This window comes from Canis lupus, chromosome 26 (genome assembly GCF_011100685.1).
Source record: "Canis lupus familiaris isolate Mischka breed German Shepherd chromosome 26, alternate assembly UU_Cfam_GSD_1.0, whole genome shotgun sequence".
In the NCBI taxonomy this organism is placed as follows: Eukaryota; Metazoa; Chordata; class Mammalia; order Carnivora; family Canidae; genus Canis; species Canis lupus.
The window spans coordinates 9,069,816-9,086,698 of NC_049247.1; the positions used below are offsets into that span (position 1 = coordinate 9,069,816).

The 16,883-nt window shown below is 46.9% G+C and overlaps 1 protein-coding gene, 1 long non-coding RNA gene and 1 other non-coding gene across 16 annotated transcripts in view; 2 read left to right on the forward strand and 1 right to left on the reverse strand.

Moving 5' to 3' along the window:
• The window catches only part of CUX2 (cut like homeobox 2), a 285,094-nt gene that overhangs the window by 126,335 nt on the left and 141,876 nt on the right, over nucleotides 1-16,883 (forward strand). The gene's annotated exons all lie outside the window — the stretch shown is intronic.
• Nucleotides 2,016-9,399, reverse strand: LOC102155132. Its single transcript, XR_005379161.1, has 3 exons — nucleotides 9,203-9,399; nucleotides 4,480-4,582; nucleotides 2,016-2,149 (listed from the first exon to the last, which is right to left on the reverse strand). It is a non-coding gene; the product is annotated as an uncharacterized LOC102155132 (long non-coding RNA).
• LOC119866293 lies at nucleotides 5,826-5,929 on the forward strand. Its single transcript, XR_005379613.1, has one exon. It is a non-coding gene; the product is annotated as a small nucleolar RNA U13 (small nucleolar RNA).

Here is a 16,883-nt window from a genome sequence, read left to right on the forward strand (position 1 = left end):
TTGGAAGGTGTGTAGTAAAGTGGTCCCTGGCTTTGGAGCTGGCCAGCCTTGAGTTTGAGTCCTGGCTCCGATGCTTCCTTCATAGTTTGTGACATTGAGCAAGTTAGGTCACTTTTATGAACCTCAGTTTGCTCATCTGTACAATGGGATTAATAATCAGTCAATCCAAGAGTTGCTGTAAGAGTAGCATTGAGATAATGCAGGTAAAGTGTAATTGTCTGTTCAGGTGGCTTGACTCCTTACCTAGAAGCAATAGGGTGAGTAATGAAGAATGTAGCTCTGAAGCCAGAGAGCCTGGCTGGCATCCCCACTCTTAGACCTTAGACCAGTCACTTCATCTCTCTGAACCCCCATTTTCTTCCTCTGTCAAATGGGCGTAAAAAAGGTTGCAATTACATAGGGCCCTCTTGAGGGTTGAATGAATGAATGGAAGGAAAGCGTTTAACAGTGCCTGCCCCATAGGTAATGCCCAGTAAATGTTGGCCATTAATGTAAGTTCATTGGACACAATTCTTGGCAGTCTTCCTTCTGAGAAGCTGTTCCCAACCTTGACTCGGATTTAGAGGCAGCCTGTCTCCCATCTGCCAATGCTGTCCTGTCGAACAACATGCTTAATTTAAAAATCCAAATGGATTGCATTCTTTATGTTTTGAAAAATTCTTCTGAGCATCAAGAAGTGCCCCCTTAAGGGGGCAGAATGTATGTTCCCTGGGGGAACCACTCCAGCATCTGTCCACCATAGGGGAGATAGCAGACTCCAGCAGACCCCAGCATCTCTGACTGCCCAACTCACAAAGTGGATGTAGCAACTCCTAAAACCAGCACGACTCTCAGGCATCAGCCATGGAAAGTTCAGCCCAGTAAATGTTTTGCAGCTTCTCAGCAATTTGGGGTTCTACCGAATTAGCGTTTGGTATTGAATTAGTATTCATTTTCTCTAATATGATATAAAAGTATAATCACATTAGAGACTTTTATAGCATATTAGATTATACATTTGGAACACGTCCCCGCCTGAAGCAGCTTTAGGGGGGAAAAAAAGCCCCACCAACAACAATAACAAGCAAACCGTCTTCCACCCTGGCTCACAAGCCTGGGCTTTTCCAGCTGGGCTGCAGCAACCTGGATAGAAAATTCTCTGCTCTCTGCCTCCTGGTCCCTACAGAGAAAGAATTTTCATTCCACTGCCTTGATTTGTGAAGCATTGAATTTAAGACCTTAATAGTCGTTCCAAATGAATGTTTCTTTAATCCCGGGGCAGAAACGCAGGCTGTGGTTGAGATGTAATTAATAGCACTAATTACTCTTCTTTCCCTCCATCCACTTTTCCTCCTGCCAGCATCCCGGTTCCCCAAGAAACCTGGCAGAAATACCAGAAATGTTCACCTTTTGCTCCACAATGTCCCTGGGCAGGGAAACCAGAACTCACCCCAATAATGGCTCCCTGTTTAGGAATGTTTTTCCTCTGCTTCCTAATGGTTCCTCTAGTTCTGGGACTCCTGTGCCTTCCAGAAGTTTTATTTATTTATTTGAGAGAGAGAGAGAAAGAGTACAAGGAGGTGAGGGGTACGGGGGAGAAGCAGATTTCTCGCTAAGCAGGGAGCCTGACATAGGTCTCAATCCTGGGACTCCAGGATCATGACCTGAGCTGAAGGCACCCAGGGGCTGAGTCACCCAGGGGCTCCGTCTTCCAAAAGGTTAGATTTTTGAGAACCTGTTTGCAGCCATCATGGTGACTCAACCAATTGTGAAGGATAATATCCTAAGGAGGTAGCAGCACATGGCCTGACTTACCTGAGCATCTTTCTCTGCAGTGCAGCCTCACTGATGCATTGGTCTTAACACAGATGAAGTTCCTCCCAGACTTGGCAAGGTGCCTATCATCAGACACCCAAGCTGAGGGATCCCATCAGCAGCCCTGTTGGGCCCAAAACTTAGCCTCACCATACCATTTTCCACTACAAAGAATAAAGGATTAAATTTCCCTGTACGTATAATGAAAACAACTAAGCTGGTCAGGAGGGCTGGACGTGATTTATTTATACATTGCCAAATTCTCAAATAATTGCAGTTGGGTAGACTTGCCCAGATAAGCTTTGAATATAGGTTGCATCTTGCATGCGAACTTTGACGATTCAGCAGTAGCTTCCTGGAATGTCACATGGAGAAGGATTCTTAGACCACATTCTGGATCAGCAAAAGAGTCCCATTCAGTCTATAAACATTTGATGTGCTAGGCACTGCTCTAGGCACTAGGGTCACTGCCTCAAGCTGGACAGCTAAAATCCCTCCCCAAAAGGAATTCACATTCCAGCTGGAAGAAGCTGACAGTAGATACCAATAAGGCCAGGTCATTCAGGACTTGAGCATAGGAGAGAGTTGTCATCCTATTCTAATTGCAATGGGAAACCATGGGAGGATTTTCAGTAGGGAGGCACCAGGATCTGGTTATGTTTAAAAAGTCAAAGCTTTTTTTTTTTTAAAGATTTTTTATTTATTTATTCATAGAGATGCAGAGAGAGAGAGAGAGAGAGGCAGAGACACAGGCAGAGGGAGAAGCAGGCTCCATGCAGGGAGCCTGACGTGGGACTCGATCCAGGGTCTCCAGGATCACGCCCTGGGCTGCAGGCGGCGCTAAACCGCTGCGCCACCGGGGCTGCCCTTTTTTTTTTTTTTTTAAGACACTTGGAGAAAGGAGGCAGAGGGGGAAGCTAGAAGGTCATTCAAGGTTTGTTTAGGTGTCTGAGCTGAGCAAGGAATGGTGGGTGATGGAGGTTGGGCAGCAGTTGATTCGATTCAAGCTCTACTGTAGAGATCCAGATGACTGAATTCATCAGTAGTTGGATTGCAGGGTAGGAGTGGGCAATCCATTAGTAATGTCTGCCACTGGCATGCAAGGTGGCAGTGGCCACTTAAATGCTATATATTTGCCATCTCTACCCTTTAAGTCATTTTTAGCTGGTGAAGGGAGCTGGAGAGGATGAAAGGGCTACTCAGGGGTAGTAATTTGTGGCTTTAGTAACAGCTAACAACTAACAAATATTCCAGGAGGTGCATTTGAAGGGAAATATTCACTGGCTGTCCATGCAGACACTGTGGGAGACTGGGGCAGGGGGGTAAGGTACCACACTGTCTCAACCTGAGATTGTCCAGAAATCAGTCAGGCAGATGGGACCTTCAAAAGACCAAATCCCTGTAGAGGTGTGCCAAGGACCAACATGATTCCAAAGAGACACAATCAAGGAGGTTCAAAGAAAAGAGGCTAGACAGACAGACATCAGTGGAACAGGTTCATAGGAAAACAGTGTTTCATTCTCTCAGGTGAAAACAGAGGATCAGAGACAATCCTCTGTTCTCTCCACCCTACAAATAGGAAGGACTCAGCAGTGTTCTTCTTCTCCTCCTCTTCTTCCTCCCCTACTCCTTCCTCCTGATCCTTCTTCTTTTATAAACCTCTGTCTTCTCTAAGAAGATCATACACTTGGAGATAGTTGTCATGTGATTGGGCAAGGTGAAAAGTCAGCTTGGCATTGGGCAGAGAACTAGACTTTGGGAGGGAAGAGCCACTTTAAAGGCCTGGAGCACTCACACGATGATGTGGCAAGACTGAGGTCTGGGAGACCCATAATCTCATTACAAGAAATTTGTAAATCCTTCAGGGTAAGGGAAATATTGTGAGATAATGATATTGAACAGGGCTATATGTGTTATATGTAACTTTCTATCTATCAATCTATCTATCTATCTATGAGAGACAGAGAGAGAGAGAGGCAGAGACACAGGCAGAGGGAGAAGCAGGCTTCATGCCGGGAGCCCGATGCGTGACTTGATCCCAGGACTCCAGGACTCCAGGATCATGCCCTGGGCCAAAGACGGGCGCTAAACTGCTGAGCCACCCAGGAATCCCCTATAAGTTTCTATTTAAAAGAAACGGTATGAGGACAAACTTTGTGATTATAGGCCAATCTCTTCCACATTCATTCCTGTGAAGAGTCTAGGAAAAATTGTCAAACTGCAGTCTCTGTCCTTATGCCCTCGATTCTCAGAGCTGACCCTGGACAAACTTAGTTTCCTTCATTGGCACACAGGCTGGCCATGAAGATAGAGGGCACAGGAAATGGGACCCACATGAGGCCTTCACCCCAGCTCCTTCCCCTTAGGCCTGGGAGAGCCATACAGGTCTGGACCTTTTACTCCTACCAGAAAAAACATTGACAACACCCACAAGTGCAGCCCCCTTATTAAAATAGAAGAGAGAGACCGCCTGGGTGGCTCAGCAGTTGAGTATCTGCCTTTAGCTCAGGGAGTGATCCTGGAGCCCCAGGATCAAGTCCCACATCAGGCTTCCTGCATGGAGTACGCTTCTCCCTCTGCCTGTGTCTCTGTCTCTCTCTCTGTGTCTCATGAATAAACAAATAAAATCTTAAAAAAATAAAATAGAAAAGAGATTAGGGGATTACTCCTTCCTTCAATACTTACAAAGTGCCTACTGTATGCTGAGCGCGTAAACAAAAGAAAAATGGTCTCTCTGGTGTAAACAGTCTCAGAGGCGGTCTGGGGAGTCCAGTGAGAAGCACATAAACTAATAGGATAAAAGAATCAAATTGTGATCCTACAAAGCAAATCTACAATGTCCAATGGTAGAGCATCAGGAGAAGGGAGTTATTAAATGGATCATGAAATATAAGGAAAGAGGTGTGTGTGTCTTGGTGTGAGGTGTGATTCAGTGTCTGGGTAGTGTGGGATATGTCTGCGTGCATGTGTTTTTATCTCTGTGTCTGGGTGTGTGCTTCTTTACCTCTGTGAATATCTGCGTGTCTGGGTTTGTGTGTGTGTCTGCATGTGCACAAGTGTGTGGCTTGTTTCAGGGAGGGTTGCTGCAGATCTCAGAGCTTGTGTAACCAGAGCCATTGAGGGTTGGAGGTGCAGGGGGAGAACAAGGCTACAGCTGGCTATATAGGCCTCCTTAGCTACAAGGGGCTCTGGGTTTTTGACTTAGTACCCACAGAACTGACAACGGGGTACAAAGAGAAGTAATGCCATCTGACAGCATTTTGGGGGATCACTCTGAAACAGCATTATGGAGGTAAGCAGGTAGCCAGGAGGAGGCTGGTTAGGGGTGGTGAGCAGTTTGGGCTTCACTAATCATGGAGCTGATGGGGCTCACTGATGGATGATGTAATGTGACAGAATGGAGTGAATTGGAAATGCCTCCCAGGCTCCTGGCCTGAGCATCTGGATGGATGTGTACCACCTTTTCTTGAGATGGGGAAGATGCTGGGAGAAAGAGTAGGGAGCAAGCAGGAGTACAGGGTTCCCTCTTGGCCATAGGAGATCTGAGATGGCCTCCCAGAGGAATTATCATGTCTACAGAGGATGTGCCATTGGCACTCAGAGTCCAGTGGGCTGGACATAAGAGACCTGGTCCGGGCCCCTAGACGACTTGGCCCCATCTAGGGACCGGGCAGACCACCTTTCCCTGGCTCTGAGGCCCTTAGCAGAGCACTGAAGGCCCCCCTATCAGTTATCTTAGCACAGCCCTGGGGGCACTGATCCAAGAAAACCATTAGAAGGATGTCTGCTCTAGGGACCTGGCCCCAAACCTCAGTAGCAGAGAGCTGTGTGGAGGAGCCGGGGTTTTTGCAGGGCTGGCTCCCCCATCATCAGGGCCCTAGGGCACTGGATCACCTCCCCAGGGACTGGGACAGGCTTCCCAGAGGCTAGTTCACATTACCCTTAGCTCAGAAAGTAAAGGTACATTGCATTGTTAAGACAATCATTTCTTGCATACCTTGGTTGAAGGTAGACTTTGAAAGCTAAAACTGATCCTTTTGTAGTTCATAAGTGTGATGATTGGGTGTTCTTGCATTTGTGTAATATGTGCCTCCCTCAGATCTTGTTATAACCTCGGCACATTACCCATCTGATATAAATAAGTAAGTGCTAAGCATTTTACTATATCAGTCCTAACCACCCATAAGCTGAGTTAATCCTTACAGCAACCCCAAAAGGCAAGTTCTGCATTGATTCCATTATACAGATCAGGAAACTGAGGCCCAGCAAAGTAGTGGTTACACAACAGTGTAGTATAGACAAGGTTTGAAAGTAAGCCAGTCTGACTGCAAAACCTGTTCAAATGCTATGCCAAATGCTTAGTGTAAGTTATCTCTTAAAGTCACAGATACCCTTCAGTGGGCTGGCATCTGAGGGCAGGGGATGTTACCATTGCACCCATTTTACAGAAAGTTAAAGTGAGGCTCAGAAAGAGGAAACACTTCTGTAGCTGTAGCTCAGTGTCCCAAAGCTGTTAAGTTCAACACCAGAATTTGAACCCAAGACTGCAAGAAGCCATGCTTCCCTCCACTGTCAGTAAAGGTCTTTATCCCCACAGTCCAAAGCCTCCCGATGACCCGCTGAGGGCAGGAGAGGAGACTCATTCCTTGGGGCTGTGCCAGAAGCTTCCTGGGCAAGGCTTTATAAATTACTGAGAAATATCAGAGGTCCATGGGCTCCTCAGAATTCTGTGGTGGGACCTGGTGAGACCCCATCTCAAAATAGGTGGGTTTATCTCTGGAGTTCCCACCTGGAGCCCTCAGTGAGCAAAGGCTGCAGCTCATGTTGGACTCAAGTGTTATTAAAGCCCCTACTTCTGGGACACGAAGTCTCAGCCAGCTCCTGGGGATTCAGGCCATTCTGCCCAGTGGGAAACCCCAGTGGTTCCTTGGGACAGTTCTTTCCATAAGAGCACTGATGGGGCAGCGCTAAATAGCTCACAAGCAGTGGGAGCGCTGTGTGGGATTCACCATTTGTTTTAGCATTTATACTTGAGAAAATACACATCCCTCTGTGTGTGTGTGTGTGTGTGTGTGTGTGTGTGTATGTGTTTCTTGAACTAGTCGTTGGAAAATCACACCCTGATTTAGAAAAACCTACTTACTGAAGCTTCCAGAAGACCCTTGTTCGATTAGCAGAGCTGTTAAGAGTGTGGGATTTGGGGTCATGCTGTTGAATTCAAAACCCAGCTTTCCTGCTTACTGGCTGCCTGACCTTGAGCTTGACTACTCCTAACCTCTTCAGGTTTTAGTTTTCCCACCTCAATGCATTGTTTTAAGAAACGAACAAATGCCTAGAACTGTATCTGGTATATACTGCGTACTCAGTTTATGTTAGCTAAGTGTTGTTGTTGTTATTGCAGTCTAAAATAGGTTTTTCTGGAAATGGGCAGATAGTAAACATTTACGCTTTATTATGGGCCACATGGTTTCTGTTCCAACTACTCCTCTCTGTCATTGTAACAGGAAAGCAACCATGGACAATATGTACATTGCATGGATGTGAATGTGTTCCAATAAAACTTCCCTGTGGCTCATATATGAACATGACGGGGAGGAAAGTCCTTCTTCCTCTGGAAGAATGTGACCCTGGGGCTGCCAGCAGCTATGTTCCCCAAATTACTAGGGAAGCCAACCATGGTGAGAGAAAAGGAGGACAGCTCAGAGGGAAACAGAGCCAAGAGAGAGAAGTCAAACCCTGCCAATCTTGTTTGAGCTGTCGGATCTAGCCATGCCTGAAGCTACTCCTGCATTGTTCAGATATGTGAACAACAGTTTCCCTTTTATGCTTAAGCTACTTCGAGTTGGGATTCTGCTGCTTACAACCAAGAATCCTGAATTATATAAGCCTCTCCCTTCATGTTTCACTGTCCCAGTCAGGTATAACTAACTGCCTACCCACTTGCCTGCCACGGTCAAATTCATGATACTACTCAAGAATATATTTTTGTCCCAAATATATAACTTCCTTTCCCTGTGGGGGTTTAAATAGTTTCATTCTCAAGGTTGCATAATTTTTAGCAGGTAGGTGACTTCATTTCAATGGACCTCAGTCCTCTCCTGTAAAATGAAGTTAATCACTGGACCTATTGCACTAAAAGAATTAATGTTTATAAAGTGCTTGGAACAGTCCCTCACACATGCTAAGTACTACCTAAGTGTCTGCTGTTATTACTACCTGGAAACAGAGCTCACAGACTAAGGCGTTTTCCTGACAAATAAAGGAGACCATCTGGCAGGGATTGGGTCTTTCCATATTCCTAGCACCAGCTTAGGCCTGGTCTTGAGTGGGCACTTGGTATTTGTTGAGTAGGAGTGAGTACAAGATGAGGCAGTCACAGAAAGTGACTGTGAGAGACCCACATGGATTGGGGCTAACTCTGAGGTGTTTGTGATTAGGAGTCAAGCTATAATTGCTTCAGGGATTTATAAAACCTTGAGACACAGAAATGTTATGGGGCCCATAAGCAACTTAGGGATTGAGTGTTTGGGATTTAGACTTTAGCTACTTACGGTGTGGTCCACCATGGACTAGTGGCATTGCCATCACCTGAATGCCTGTTTAGAAATGCAGAGACTTGGCCCCACACTGGACCTCTGGAGTCAGAATCTGCATTTCCACAAGATCTTGGGTGATTCTTGTGCACATTAAAATTTGAGAAGTGAAGAGGATATGCAGATGCTGCAGACATGGCCCCTATGTCTTGAGGGACTATTTGTGGAGGTGAGGACGTGGGGGATGTGGGCCTATCAACTGTTTCATTAGGAAACAGGCTAGCTTCCACCCTTTGGCCCAGACGCACCACTGGTCCAGTAAGTAGAATCTGACATTTCCACACAATGGTTTGAGAAAACTGCCCCCACTAGAAAGGTGCCCATCTTCACTTACTAAAAGTAAAATGAAACTAAAGTGATATTTTGTGATTCCTTGTCTCTCCCTTTTCCAGTCTCTTATTATAGGCTTGCTAACTCTATGGAAGCATTAAAAGCACATCAGTGGTATCTAGCTCACGATACCGTATATGATATGATTTCTTTTTCCTGATCCTCTTTTATCAACTGAAATCCTGATGAGGTATAGATGACTTTTCAAAACTCTTATAAAGATGTCTGAGTCTCTGGGGTGGGGAAGTTATGGCTGGGGAGAAGGGTTGTGGTGTGGCAGGTGGGACAGCAGGAGGGTCTGCAGAACCAGACCAGAGAGACCTGTCCAGGAAAGTGGCCTCTAGTTTGAACATAAGTGGGCACGGGTTTGGGAGGGAGAATACACACTACCACCTGTCTTTACCAAAGAATCAGTATTGTTGTGCTAACGAGGGCTGGGGACTAGGCCAAGTGTAGAGAGCAGGAACTTTGAAATCCACACAGACCTGGATTCAGATCCTAGTGCTGCTGCAGCTTGCTCACTGTGCAATCTCAGGTGATGGAATCTCTGTCCCTGAGCCTTGCTATCCTGGTCTAGAAAGTGGAGCTAAGATAGCACTGATCTTACAGGGACGTGGAGTCAGTTAATTGCAGTGGTGATCAGAGCTGGCTGACAAGAAAGGGCTGTTAGCTTCCTTCCCATCCCCAGGTGTACTGTGACATCACAGTGGAAGCTAGAAGGTGACCATGGTGGGGAGAGTTTATACCACAGAAATGGTATACATTGGAACTCCACCATTTCTTTCAGAGAACTGATTGTTAAGCATTTACCAGCACACCACTGATTAAATGATAAGATGTATTTAAATTGCCATGCCCAAAGCTTTGTAGTAGTGGTTACTGAGTACTGTATTACTATTATATTAATTATAGGACCATGATATTACTAGTATTATATGAAGTAGTTTTCATGATGAGACCTGCCATGTGTTGGCTCTGCCATTTGTTTTAACTGCTTGGAGGCCTTTTCTACAAATCCTGTGGTTGGTAGCCCCATTCTAGATAGCTGAGATTGTTAGCTGAGTTCCAGATAGATGAAGTATCTTAGAGCTACCCCCAAGTGAACATTGATTGAGCATGGAGTAAATGCCAGCTGTTGGGAAAGCACTTTTCATATATGATTTCATGTAATCCACCTAACAACTCTGTGAGGCAGGAACTGTTAAGAACCCCATTGTGTGGACACAAATGGGGCTCAGAGGGGATCCCTGGGTGGCACAGCGGTTTGGCGCCTGCCTTTGGCCCGGGGTGCGGTCCTGGAGACCCGGGATCGAGTCCTGCGTCGGGCTCCCAGTGCATGGAGCCTGCTTCTCCCTCTGCCTGTGTCTCTGCCTCTCTCCCTCTCTCTCTGTTGTGTGACTATCATAAATAAATTAAAAACAAAAAAAAAACAAAAAAAACAAATGGGGCTCAGAGAGGTAAGGTGATTTGCCCCAGGTTGCATAGCTGCTCAATTGGGAGGGGCCGGGCTTTGAACTTGTACATTTTGACTCCAGAGGCTGTGATTGCAGCAGACTGGATCCTGGAGATTAAATGTGAAGGGGGCAGGTGCTTGGGTCTTTGGGGTATGGACCTTTCTCCTTGCTAGTAGGTTTTTAGGGATGGGGGCAGGCAGTGGGCAGGGTCAAGAAGTCCTGATCGTGTCATCTGCTTGGCTGACAGCAAACAGTCTGATTTTACTAGATGTGTGCAGGCTGAGTTCTGATTGGCAAGGGGATGTCTCTGTTGGAAGGGAATCTTGGCCACTTGCCTCTTGGCAGCATGCTCTTGGCTGCCACGTGGAGCGCCGTTTGGAGGCAGTGAGAATTATTCGGCAACCTTGCCTGGGGTAGTTGAAAGTGGGCTGGGGGCCCTGCCAGTCTCCCAGACAGGCTGGCAGAGAGAGCAGGAAAGCAAGCGCTACCACAGAGAAGCCCACACTCAGCTTCTTTGCTGTTCTCTCTGCCTCTATCTCTCTCCATCTCTTGCCATCCCTCAGCCTCTCTCTCTGCCAGGACTTAAGGAGCCAGTAAGATGACAGGTGGTTTGGCAGCAAGAGAACCACCGTCTTCTGTCCCCACAGGCCTGCATTCCCTCAACTCTACTAAAACTTGAGGCCTTTTACTTCCACAGGTCCCAATTTCCCCGAAGCTGAAGTTCAGATTCCCTGGTTTGGCTTGAGGACTTCTTATGGTATGACCCCTCCCCCTGGTTCTTCATCATGTCTCCACAAGAGACTCAACTTTTTGTTTTTCTGCAGTGCCTACTCCAGAGCTCACTCAGAACATGTGGTTGAACTTGACTTACTTTGAGATTCACAATCATCACCGTGCCTGATTTATCAATGCCGGGTGCTATGCAAGCTTCTAAGTATTTTCTATTCATATCTCATTGACTCATAACAACTTCACAGGTAGGCCCTGTCATCCTGCCCCATTTTACAGGAGGAAACTGAGGCACTGAGATACTAAATTACACAGCTAGGACATGGCAGTGATAGATATGAACCCAAACTAGTCCAGAGCTTGAGCAGGCTCAAGCAGGGTTTTCCTTAAACCACTTTATGAGAGCCTGTCACCAGCTCAGTGTCATCACTCCCGCCTCCAGCAGCCTTGTCAGCACAACAGCCTGGTTTGCTGGCTCCTCACATCATCCTAGCTTTGCTATGTCCACACATCCTTGATGAATTAACCTTGGCAATGCCAGCCTTGCCTTGTCACACCAATAAAGTTAGTGCTTCAGAGAACTAGGTTGTGGAATGTATAATGGATCCCTCTCTCTACCTGTCTCTCTTTGGCTGCAGATTCCAAGGTTGCTTGGATATTGAGGAGAAGAACCAGAATGTTCCTCATGGGAGAAGGGAGTGTTTGGGAACAGGAGAAACCCCTAAATCGGTTCCTTCCAAGAGAGACCTCCTACATCCAAATCTCATCCCGTCTGTCCAGGGCACCCTGTGTGGCTCTGCTCACCAGGGACTGATTGTCTCAGCGTGTCCCCCACATTACTCAACAACAGGACAACATTCCTTTACCAAGGCAGAGGGGAGTCGGATTGTGTTAGCAATTCTCCATCAGACTGTGTCATATTCAGATTGTATTGTATTAGTAGTTGTTTCCACTAATGTGATGAGAAAGTTGCTAATCTGAGAAGACTCCTGCATTGTATTAGGGAAAACAAATATTAATGTGATTCGATGGGAAATGGCTAATAAGAAACTAAGTTGCTAATATGACATGATGGATCGGTGGGAGGAATTTGGATTGGGTGCTTGAACTTTTCTGGAATGTTCAGTGGTAGTCAGGGACAGGGGAGGGCAAAATGGCAGGAACTCTGTGTTACAGTCACTCAAAATTAAGGCTCCATATCTGAGCCTCTTCCCCCCGCCCCCAAAACTCTGACCCTCACCCCTATACTCTGTGAAATAGTGTCCCTCAAAAGTTCTCATTGATCCAGAACCTGAGAATATGACGTTATTTGGAAAGAGTCTTTGCAGCTATAATTAATATGGGATCATGCCTCATTAGAATGGGCCCTGAATCCAATGACCCATGTGTGAGGAGAGGACACACAGGGAGAAGACCCTGTGACAACGGGGGCGGAGATGGGAGGGATACAGCCACAAGCCAAGCAAAGCCAAAGACAAGCAGCCACCAGAGACTGGAAGGAGCAAGGCGGCTTCCTCTCCTAGAGCCCTCAGAGGGAGCACAGCCCTGCCAACATCTTGATTTCAGACTTCTAGCCTCCAGAACTGTGAGCAAATACATTTCTGTTGTTTTAAGCTCCCAACTGATAGTACTTTGTTATGGCAGCCAGAGGATACTAGCCCTGTTCCCTCTCCCTGTAACCCCGAAAAGGGGAGAAGGTTTGACAGTATCCTTCTAACTCAGTCAGCAAAGCAGCTTTGGGGGAGATTCCTCCAGCCCTGGGGCTGGCCTGGCTGCCAGACAGACCCAAGGAGGAGGGCTTGCTCTCTTCCTCCACTTTGTTCTTTGCTTAAAGGGAAGAAGCCTCTTCAGTCGCAGGGCGGTTAGCATATGGGCTCCGCAGCCTGCTTCGCGGCACGTTAATATGTGATTAAAGGGGTCTTAAAACACCCATTAGTCCCCCTCTGGTATGTAATAGCACTTTTGGATTTAGAACAGAATATTATTTACTCATTAGCTGATAATAGATCCTGAGTACATGCCGTATGAATTGGGACAATTATTAGAATGTGGGCCTGCACAGAAGCCTGGTTTTGCTGCTCTGGCCGTGGCAGGACAGCATGGTCCAGAGGGCAGGGAAGGGGCGCAGAATGGCCCATGGGCCCTCCAAGGAAAACAGGGCCTGCTAGAGATGGTCTGTGGTGGCTTGCTGTATATGGAAGTGAACTCGAGGTACAGACAGGGGTACTTGAGTACCTCAGTGGAAGGGATATATTAGTTGGGGGGGGGAGAAATTGAGGTGACCCCTCCAAGAACTAGGATGCGAACAATAACAGCCCCCCCACAGTGGTGACCGATTGAATCTGAGCTTAGGGCCCAAGCCTCCCAAGATGAGATTATTAGTCACATGACAGCCACCATCAGGATCACAGGTGGGGTGACTTGCCCAGGACACACAGCTCTTAAGCGGTTGCAGCTGTTGTAGACCCAGCTCTTCTGATCCCTGGACCTGGGTACTTTTCAACACTCCTCTGTACTCACTGCAGAAACTTCCTGGTAATTCTAATCTTCTCTTTTTCCAATGAAAAGAGGTACTTTAACACTATTTCCTATTACATTTTGTTTGTTAGAAAGATGTAAATTGCAGCAGATTGTCCCTCTTTAGTGGCTGGGTCCTTGACCTGTGGCCAGATGTGTTAGAAAGGCTCAGGTGGAAGGGACAAGAATGGAAAGGAGTGCAAATGCCATGGGAGTACTTTGGGCATATCCCAGGAAGCAGGAGGAGGTCCTGGGAAGAATCAGAAGTGATGAGATCAGGCCTGTGTCTGGGATTAGTGACTCCAGTGCAGGTCTGGGGATCACAGTGGAGGAGGGGGAAAGATGGCAGGAAGGCCAGCAAGAGGTTTCACAGCAGCCCTGGTGAAGCCTCATGGGTGTGAACCAGCAGGTGGTGTTGGCATCAGAAGGAGGGGCCAAGTGCTGGCTATTCCCCCAATCCATAGTGGACATCACAGGTCTCAATGGCTGGTTCGACCTGGGAGTGAAGAAGATGGCAAAGTCAGGACAGCCCCCAGTTTGATGGACAGAATACACGGTGTGGGGAAGGAAAGTCTGCAGTTTGATAAGCCTGATTTTCAGGCCATCGGTTTACAGTGATTCAGTGAACGAATGTGTGAACCTCTTACGATGAAAGGCATGGCATAAGCCTGCAATACAAGCAGCAAAAAAAGGACTGAGAAAACACTGAAAAACCTTGCCTTTAAGCTCAGACTCGCCTTGGCTTTTCTGAGACATGCCAGATGGAAAGATGAGAGGGGCTTGTATAAGGGTGGGAGGGCTCTCTCTGCCCAGTGCAAGCGGTTAGAGATCTTTGGCCTCTTGGTTTCCTGAGTGTGCAGGGAAGCTTCCGTCCATGTCCCTTGTACACAGGTGGCTGGGGGGTGGGGGGTTTCACATCCTGTTTATATTGAACATGTACAGGAATGGTACATGGTGCCCTCTCTGGTGAGCCCTCCGAGCATGTGGCCACAGGGACACTGAAGAAGTCAGAGATGTTCTCAGCAACACAGGCCACAGCTAGAGGCCAGACATCACCTTTGTGGATGGCTCAAGTGCAGAACAGGGCTCCCTGGTGAAAGATGAGCAGGGAAGGAGCCCAAGAGAAAGCAGAGCTTGGCAAATTTGTCCTTTTGTCCATCTTCTTTTCTAGATTTGTGGGTCTACACCTCAGCTAGATAAATAACCAAATAAGTAAACCACTTCCCAGTGGGTATGTGGCATATGCGTGTGTGTGTGTTTGTATCTGTGTGTGTGTTTTAATAAAGCTCACCATGAGCCAGATATCAATTTCTGTCAGAGAGACGCAGAGCATCTGAACCAGAACTAAATAAAAATAAACATTAAACAATTATTGGAATTTAGGTTTATTTAAAAAATCAGCAGGGTTGAGGGAACAAGCCACCCATTAGCGAGGCAGAACTATCGGGCCTTTTAACAACCCGCTGGTTCTTGGCTGCCAGGGAGATTTGGGCTGTACAAGCCGTGGAAACTCCGGATCCTATTGATTAAAGATGATGCGGTAACAGGCCAATTATATCGTCGTGGCTGCTTGCAGCGCTGGCCGACACCGGCTACCCATTTGTCTTGATGGAAATGGCTTTGTTTGGGGGGCTCAGGGAGGGTGGCTCAGTGTCCCCATCCTGGGCAAACCCTTCTTCTTCCTCTGGTCCCTTGAGCTGGTAGAGGCTCTGAAGCCTGAGCTGTCCCAGATTCTCGAGTTTTTCGCCTCCCTGTCCTCTTCATAGACATCCGTAGTTCATAAGGAACCTGTGTCTTGTCAGCCAAATCAATGCAAATAACCGGTGAGCGTTTCTCGACTTTTCAGTAATAATTGATCTTCCCAGAACTGATAGCATTTGGAAAACATAAGTAAGGAGAACAGCAGCAAGCCAGATGTCCATGGTAAGAGAATGTAATTGCTCTGAGTTATAGGAAAGGAAGTGATTTCTCTTCTACCTTTAGCTCCAAGAGAGCAGAACAAACTGCCATGGAGCATCAAGAAGCTTCCAGTAAACTTGGGGCTTAGTACGGACTCCAGCTCTCAGCCTGTAGATCCAGACGACTGTGGGACTGGGATCTTCCAAGCTGATAGGCACACTTCTTGCTTACAATTTTGTCAGTCTCCAGGTTTCATTTGGAAGCTTTCTGTACAGCCAGTCTCTGTCAGGGAAGGAGAGAGAGGTTTGCTGTTCTTGGGGGAGGTGGGAAATGTTCCAGTTTAGCCACCGTACTATTCATCCGCTGGATGGGAAATCTCCTCTCCGTTGTGTTCTTTTTTTTTTTTTCCTTCTTTCTAATTTGACGGTCACTTCCAAGCACTACCATAATTGGCTCGTGATTTGACTGGGGTGATATTTAGAAGATCAGATGGGGATGGGGGGTGTTCTCTGGATTGGTGGATGGACAATAGGATTCCTAGGCTTCTGTTCTTTATGAACATCTGTCATTCTTCCAGGACTCCTTCATTTGTTCCTTCATGCATTCATTTATATGCTCATCCAACACCTAGTTACTGGGCTACTCCTCTCTGCCAGGCACAATTAGGTACTGGGGCACATGGGTACCTGTCCTCATGGAGCTCCTAGTCTAGCTATGAAGAGACATGGACATCAAACAGTTGACTCATATCACAGTTACAATATAGTAGTGCTTCATAGAAATGATCAAGGAGTAGGGGCCCATGACAGTAAGAACTTGACCTTATCTTGGGGTGCAGTTCTTATGAAAGTAATGTCTAAGCTGAAGCTTGACACACAGAGGATGGACTGAGCTAGGCCAGTGATGCTCAGACTTGAGTGGGCATCACAGTCACCTGGAGGACTGGTTTAAAAGATTGCTGGGCATTAACCCCAGAGTTTCTGATTCATCAAATCTGGAGCTCGTCTAAGAATTTACATTTCTAAGAAGTTCACAGGTAACACTGCTACTGCTGGTCTAAGGATTATACTTTGGGAACCACCAAACTGGGCAAACGACTGGAAAGAGAGGGCATCCAGGTAGTGGGAATTGTGGATACAAAGGCCTTGCGGCTGTTTTGCAGTTCCTAGTCTCAGAATAAGGGGCAGAATGGTAGAAGTAAAGTGAAGAGGACTGTGAGGGAGATGCATTGCAGGAGAGTACAGGGTCCTGGCCCCACAGGCCTTGAAGGCTGACCTCGAAAGTTTGGATTTATTTGAAATTGGATGGGAAACCAGGAGAGGTTTTAAGCAGGGAAGTGTCACCATCCAGTTTGTATCTTGAAATACTCTCTTTGGCTGTTAAGGCAGGAATGGAATGGTGGAAGAGTGGCTGGCATTAATCCAGGGACCTCATGAGGAGGCTGGCTATGCAGGCATCCAGCCAGGAATTGAAGGTGGCTAGACCCTCTGGTATCAGTGAGCATAGAAAGCATGGACATGTCTGAGAGTGTTTGAGTCTAGCCACTCCCTTTCTGGAAAGCCTTCTT